Below are 7,854 nucleotides of genomic sequence, written 5' to 3' on the forward strand. Positions count from 1 at the left end.
GCACTTGGGAAGCCCTCCATTGATTATTGAATAAACTGAATTGAAAAAAGTTTTGGTGATGAAAATATTATGAACCACAAACTTGCATATTTCCTTTCTCTAGTGAGACAGTGTTTAAACCCCTTCGAAGAGGCAGTGACTCAACATGTATATTTGTGTATATTTTTCTAGAGAAAGGAGTCTTATTATTTTTACAATCAAATTCTTAGGAGCATCTCTCACCACCTATATTCCCAATTAAGAAACATTGCCTTTACTAAAATGCGCTTGTATCTGAAGATTTAGGATTAGGATTCTATTTTAAAAGAAAAAAAAACTTTAAAAAAATTTCACTTAATCACTCCATAAGATCTGCTTTTCAGGAAGGTTGTTGTTGTTGTTGCTGTTAAGTTGTTAAGTGCCTTTGAGTCGGTTCCAACTCACAGCGACCTGTATAGGGGGAGCTCTCAGTTCAAACCAATCTTGCCGTCCTGTGCTAACCCGCAGCGCCATACCAGGCCAGGCAGGCATATGTTTAACAAATACCACTGGTTCGTTTGATAAGCTTGAAAAAGTAGTTCCTCCCTGCCCAACTGCTTTAGAGTTTATTGATATGAAAAAGAGCCCAGGTGGAGGATAAAAACTAGTAACATTTGTCGAATTGCTTAAGCAGCTGTGAGCAACGCCTATTCTCGCCTGTTCCTGAGTGACGACATTACACTGTATTAGCCGCCAATTTAGACTAGAAGTGTCCAGGAAACTTCTCTCTAAGGTGACACCTCTATACAGCCTCTGGTAGTTGCCCAGGCCACTGCATGTATCTCTAGAAAAGATCAAAATTAGTACATGTCAGGTCTCACTTGAGAAAATCGAGCATATTCCAGCTCTCTCGCTCACACCTCCTGTATCCTGGGTGGGCAGTTTTAGGATAGTCCAGTCTGCACTAACTACTCTGAACCATGATAGCCTTCTGGACACTCTGCAATGGCCAGTCTGCCCACACACAGACCTCCACCAGTCTGGCAACTAGTGTAGCAGAAACAACGGGGGCTGCTCTTAAAAAACAAACAAAAACAAATCCAAGGAATTAGACCCCCATTACTGATTTTTTGAAAAAAGCAAAACCAAATGGCCTTTGATATGCAACGGCAGCTTTGAAATAATAAAAAAAAAAAAAAGCCAAAAAAAAATTTTCCCAAAAAAAAAAAGTCAATGTTTACCCCTAAATTCACTCCTTCAGAGATTGAGTAGGCCATCTTGCGTTCAGTGACCGCCTAGGCGCTGTTGTGCAAAGAAAATGTGACAATGTCCACTAGATGGCGCCCCAATCCAGGAAAATTGTTCCCAATATTGGCAAGGAAACAAATTTTAGTATTAATGCCAATATCCTGGAGGCAAATTAACACTAGGCCTATTGAATCTTCACCTAGATATTTCAGTTTCTACTAGAACAATTTCCTTCTCTCTGCCACCCTTTTAAAAAAAGAAATACATAAATAAACAAGTTCTTGGTTTATATGACATTTAACTGTGTTTCTGAAAAGATATTTGTTGGTTGTATGGTTGCCATATAATCACTTTGTTTCATTAATTGGATTATATATTTAGGAAATTATTTTTATATAATTGGCAGTGATCCCTACCACTTTGGCTGTGTAGTAATAAAAGTCCTGGATTTAGAGACCTCAAAGGCACTTTGGGAATTTTCTGTAGTATAACAGTAGCCACGACTTGGAATATTGGCTTCGAAACTGAGGTTGACAGTAATACTTAACTTACTAGTTATGAAGCTAAGAACTTTCTTCTATCAGCTGGTGATAGAAATATTTACAGGTGCACAGAGATGTGGAATTTGTTTTTAAATATTCAAAACAGAGGAATGGGAAAATAAGTGAAAGAAAGATTAACACAGTTTTGAAGACCAGTGACAATTTATGTTATTGTTGTGTGTCTCCACCACTTGTCTGTCAGTTTGTCATTCTGTGGTGGCTTATGAGTTGCTGTGAGCTGGAAACTGTACTACCAGTATTTTAAACAAAACCAGGGTTACCTGTGGTGGGCAGGTTTCAGCAGAGCTTCCAGTCTAAGACAAACAGGGAAGAAGGAGAGACTGACAACTTCTGAATGGTAAGCCACTGAAAACCTTATGAACAGCATCAAAACATTGACTGATATAGTGCTAGAAGATGAGCCCCACAGTCTCAACTTCAACACATAATATGACTCAAAATATGACTGGGGAAGAGCAGCCGCCTCAAAGTAGAGTTGACTTTAATGGTGTGGATGGAGTAAAGTTTCTGGGACCTTCATTTGTTGGTGGGCATAATTCAAAATGAGAAGAAACAGACGCACATATTCATCAATAGTCAGAATGTGGAATGTACGAAGTATGAATCTAGTAAAATTGGAAGACATCTAAAATTAAATGAACAAAAAGATGGATATCCTAGGCATTGTTGTTGTTGTTAGCTGCTATTGAGTTGGTTCTGACTCAGAGCAACCCTATGCACAACAGACCATAACACTGCCCCACACAATCCTCACAATTGTTATGTTAGCGCCCATTGCTGCTGTCATTGTACCAATCCATCTCATAGGAGTCTTCCTCTTTTTAGCTGCCCCTCCACTTTACTAAACATAATGTCCTTCTCTAGGGACTGGTCTTTCTTGATAATATGTCCGAAGTATTAGAGACGAAGTCTTGCAGTCCTGGCTTCTAAGGAGGATTCTGGTTGTACTTCTTCCAACACAGATTTGTTTGTTCTTCTGGCAGTCCATGGTACTTCTAATATTCCTCTCCAACACCATAACTCAAATGCATCAATTCTTCTAAAGTCTACCTTATTCATTGTTCAACATGCATGGTAATTGAAAATACCATGGCTTGGCTCAGATGCGCCTTAATTCTCAAACTGACATCTTGGCTCTTGAACACTTTAAAGAGGTCTTGTGCAGATTTGCCTAATACAATAAGTTGTTTAATTCCTTGACTGCTGCTTTCATGAGTGTTATAGTTGATCTGAGCAAAATGAAGTCCTTGAAAATCTCAGTCTTTTCTCCACTTCTCATGATATTATTTATCGCTCCAGTGGTGAAGATTTTTATTTTATTTACATTGAGGTGCAACCCAAAGACTATCATCTTTGGTCTTCATCAATAAGTATTTTAAGTCATCTTTGTTTTCAGCAAGCAAAGTTGAATCACCTGCATATCTCAGGTTGTTAATGAGTCTTCCTCCAGTCCCGATGCCACATTCTTCTTCATGTAATACAGTTTCTCACATTATCTGCTCAGGACAGAGATTGAATGTTGTTGTTGTTAGGTGCCATGGAGTCGGCACCGACTCATAGTGACCTTATGCACAGCAGAACGAAACACTGCCTGATCCGGGGCCAACCTCACTATCGTTGTCACATTGAGTCCATCAGTGCTGCCACTTGGCCAATCCGTCTCGCTGGGGGTCTTCCTCTTTTTCTCTGACCCTCCACCTTACCAAACATGATGTCCTTCTCCAGCAACGGGTCCCTCCTGAAATATGTCCAAAGTATGAGAGATGAAGTTTGGCCATCCTGGCCTCCAAGGAGCACTCTGGCTACACTTCTTCCAACACAGATCTGTTGCTTCTTTTGGCAGCCCATGGTAATTTCAATATTCTCCTCCAACACCATAACTCAAAAGCATCAATTTTTCTACGGTCTTTCTTATTCACTGTCCAGAATTTCGCATGCATATGAGGTTACTGAAAATACCATGGCTTGGGTCAGATGCACCTTAGTCCTCAAGCTGACATCTTTGCTCTTCAACACTTTAAAAATGTCTTGTGCAGCAGATTTGCCTAATGCAATATGTCGTCTGATTTCTTGACTGCTGCTTCCATGAGTGTTGATAGTTGATCCAAGAAGAATGAAGTCTTTGGCAACTTCAATCTTTTCTCCATTGATAAGAATGTTGTTTAATGGTCCACTGGTGAGGATTTTTGTTTTCTTTACATTGAGATATAATCCATACCAAAGGCTGTGCTCTTTGATCTTCATCAGTAAATATTTTAAGTCTTCTTCACTTTCAGAAGCAAGGTTGTATCATCTGCATATCACAGGTTAGTAATAAGTCTTCCACAAATCCTGATGCCACGTTTTTCTTCCTATAACCCAGCTTCTCGGATTATTTGCTGAGCATACAGGTTGAATAAGTATGGTGAAAGAATACAACCCTGTCACACACCTTTCTTAATTTTAAACCATTCAGTGTTCCCATGTTCTATTCTAACATCTGCCTCTTGGTCAATGTACAGATTTCTCATGAGCACAATTAAGTGTTCCAGAATACTCATACTTCTCAATGTTGTCCATAGCTTGTCATGATCCACACAATTGAAAGCCTTTGTGTAGTCAATAAAGTAGATTGAATAAGTATAGTAGAAGAATGCAACCCTGGCTCACACCTTTCCTGATTTAAAACTATTCTTTATCTACTTTCTCTGTTCAAACTGCCTCTTGGTCTATGTATAGGTTCCTCATGAGCACAAATAAGTGTTCTAGAATACCAGTTCATCACAATGTTATCCATAGTTTGTCCTGATCCATGCAGTTGAAAACCTTTGCATAGTTAATAAAGCACAGATAAACATCTTTCTGGCATTCTTGGCTTTCAGCCAAGATCCATCTAATATCAGCAATGTTACCCCTCATTCCACATCCTCATCTAAATCCGGTTTGAACCTCTGATGGTTCCCTGTCTATGTACCAGTGTAGCCATTTTTGAGTTATCATTAGCAAAATTTTACTTGCATATTGTCTGATGATTTTGCCCTTCCATTGGGTCACCTGTCTTGGAATGCACACAAATATGGATATCTTCCAAGATCAGTTGGCCAGGTAGTTGTCTTCCAAATTTCTTGGCATAGATGAGTGAGTGTCTCAAGTGCTGCATCAGTGTGTTGAGAGATTTCAATTTGTATTCCATCATTTCTTAGATCCTTGTTCTTTGACAATGTCTTCAGTGCACCTTAGACTTCTTTCAGTACAGGCAGATCAGGCATATGATCATATGCTACTTCTTGAAATGATTGAACATAGGTGTTTTTTGTTTTTTTTTTGTTAGTGACTTTGTGTATTCCTTCCATTTCTTTTGATGCTTTCTGCATCATTCACTATTTTGTCGTATGTTGTTATTGTTAAGTGCCATCGAGTCAGTTCAGACTCATAGCCACCCTATGTCTGGAGAGTGGCTGGTGAGGTTTGAACTGCCAACCTTGTGGTTCAAACTGATCTTGAGGTCTAGTGCATTATCCTGCAGTGCCACACCAAGACTCCCAAGACTTGAATTTTTCTTCAGTTCTTTCAGCTTGAGAAGTGCTGATCATGTTCTTCCCCTTTTTGTTTTCTAACTCCAGTTTTTTGCACATTTCATCATAATACTTGACTCTCCCTTTTCAAGCTGTCCTTTAGAGTTTTCTGTTCAGAAATTTTACCTCCTCATATCTTCCATTTGTTTTCACATGTCTACCCTGAAAGCAAGTTTCACAGTCTCTTCTGACTTCCATTTTGATCTTTTTCTTCCTTGTTGTCTTGTTAATGACCTTTTGCTTTCTTCCTGCATGAAGTTCTTGATGTCATCCTACATCTTTTCTGATCTTCGGTCACTAGTGTCTAATGCCTCAAATCTGTTCTTTAGATTATCTACATTGAAGTGGTATATGTTCAAGAATATATTTAGGCTGTTTTGGACTTGTTTTAATTTTCTTCAGCTTCAGCCTGAATTTGCATATTAGTAATCCTTGGTCTCTTCCACTGGCCTTGTTTTCACTGATGATACTGAACGTTTCCATTGTCTATTCCCACAGATGTAGACAATTTCATGTCTATATATTCCGTCTGGTAAACTCCTTGTGTTAGTTTCTTTTACTTTGCTTTAAAAAGGTATTTGCAATGAATAAATCATTGGTCTTGCAAAATTTTATCATACAATCTCCAGCATCATTTCTATCACCAAGCCTATTTTTTCCAACTACTGGATCCTTCCTCCTTATTTCTAATCTTCAAGTTTTAATCACCAGTAATTATCAATACATCTTGATTGCATGTGTGATCAATTTTGGACTGAAGAAGTTGGTAGAGTTTCTCCATTTTAACATTACTAGCTTTAGTGGTTGGTGAATAAATTTGAATAACAGTGGTACTAACTGGTCTTCCTTGAGGTGTATGGATATTATCCTATCACAGACAGCATTGTACTTCAATATAGATTTTGAAATGTTGTTTTGATAATAAATGTGACACCATTCCTCTTCAATTTGCCATTTCCTGTATAGTAAGCTATAAGATTGTCTGATTTTAAATGGCCAATACCAGTCCATTTCAGCTCAATAATACCTAGAATGTCTATCTTTATGCATTTCATTTAATTTTTGACAGCTTCCAATTTTCCTACATTCAATGTTCCAATTATTAATGAATTTTTGCAGCTATCTGTCTGCACTTTGAATGGTGCCCCCATCAACAAATGAAGGTTGCAAAAGCTTTACTTCATTCACATCATCAAGGTCAACTCTACTTTGAGGAGACAGTTCTTCCCCAGTTGCATTTTGAGTGCCTTCCAACTTGGGGAGCTCATATCTACATGTGATAATATTCTCATGCTATTCATAATGTTTTCATCTTCTGGCACTATATCTTACAACCTTCTGCTTCTTTCATAATGTTTCAGTGGCTATATATTCAGAAGAGTTTGTCTCTCCTTTAGTCCCTCTTAATCTGAAAGCTCAGCTGAAACCTGACCACCATGAGAGACCCTGCTAATATTTAAAATACACATGGTATAGCTTCTAGCATCACACCTACATGCTAGCCACCATAGTACAACAAACTAATTAGTGGGTTGAATTCAGTCATATGACTACTATGCTGGAAATGAAATACTGAAGAGTTGTGGCAACTCAGTCATCATCAAAAAGAGCATTTTAAGACCTATCTTGAAGTCCAATACTATCTGTTATAGGATAATATCCATATGTCTATAAGGAAAACCATTCAGTGGCTTCCAACTAGAATTATTATTTAAATGTATGCACCAACCACTAAAGCCAGTGATAATGCAATTGAAGAATTCACCAACTATTTCAGTCTGAAATTATTTAAACAGGCAATCAAGATGCATTGATTATTACTGACCAATAGTTGAAAAATAAGGCCTTGGTAACAGAAATGATGCTGGAGATCCCATGATAGAATTTTGCAAGAGTAATGGCTTATTCATTGCAAATACCTTTTATAATACAATTAATAAATTAATTAATTAATAAATGGTGACTACACATGTGGACCTCATTGGATGGAATACACTGTAATCAAATTGATTACATTTGTGAGAAGAGACTATGGTGAAATTCAATATCATCAGGCCTGGGACTAACTGGAATAGACCATCAGTTGCTCACATGCAAGTTAAGGCTAAAGCTGAAAAATATTAAAAACAACTCTGCAAGAGCCAAATATGACATTGACACCCCACCTGAATTTAGAGATCATCTCAAGAACAGATTTGATGCACTAAATACTAAAGATCGAAGCCCAGAAAAGTTGTGGGATGACATCAAGTATATCATACAGGAAAATGGTTATTAAAAAGACAAGAAAGAAAGAAAGAAAGAAAAGACCAAAATGGATGTCAGAAGAGACTGTGAAATTTGTTCTTGGATATAAAGAAGCTAAAGCAACTGGAAAAAATGAAGTATAGGACTGAACAGAAAATTTCAAAGGGTAGCTTGAGAAAACAAAGTCAAATATTATAATGAAATATGAAAAGACTTGGAGTTAGAAAACCAAAAGGGAAGACTATGCACAGCATTTCTCAGCTGAAAGAATAAAAGAAAAAAAA

This window comes from Chrysochloris asiatica, unplaced genomic scaffold, assembly GCF_000296735.1.
Source record: "Chrysochloris asiatica unplaced genomic scaffold, ChrAsi1.0 scaffold00064, whole genome shotgun sequence".
Taxonomy (NCBI): domain Eukaryota; kingdom Metazoa; phylum Chordata; class Mammalia; order Afrosoricida; family Chrysochloridae; genus Chrysochloris; species Chrysochloris asiatica.